Source organism: Tupaia chinensis, unplaced genomic scaffold (genome assembly GCF_000334495.1).
Source record: "Tupaia chinensis unplaced genomic scaffold, TupChi_1.0 Scaffold000528_1, whole genome shotgun sequence".
Lineage (NCBI taxonomy): Eukaryota > Metazoa > Chordata > Mammalia > Scandentia > Tupaiidae > Tupaia > Tupaia belangeri.
Window position 1 is genome coordinate 4,185,247 of NW_006160041.1, and position 270 is coordinate 4,185,516.

Genomic DNA, 270 nt, shown 5'->3' on the forward strand with positions numbered 1-270 from the left:
GGGGGGTCGGCGGGTGGAATCGGGGCGTGTACTGGAAGGGGGAGGGCCGGGATTCCGGGTCGCGCGGGCCCCTCCTTCCTCCTGAGCCAGCCAGTCCCTCGGCAGAGCGCTCGGGCTGCACTGATTTGCTCTCGGGAGTGCGCTATTTGCATATGACTTGCCCATTTGTGAATCTGGCTCCCCAACTCCCCGCTTCACTTCACCTGTGCCTCTCTGTTCCGCGCACTTTGCCGGCGCTCGCCCGCCTCTCGGCCACCCCTGCTGCCTGCC

The 270-nt window shown here is 67.0% G+C and overlaps 1 protein-coding gene across 10 annotated transcripts in view; it reads left to right on the forward strand.

Annotated features, from left to right (window-relative positions):
• Positions 1–270, forward strand: part of NRXN3 (neurexin 3) — a 1,829,483-nt gene that overhangs the window by 1,212,186 nt on the left and 617,027 nt on the right. The window lies entirely within an intron of this gene.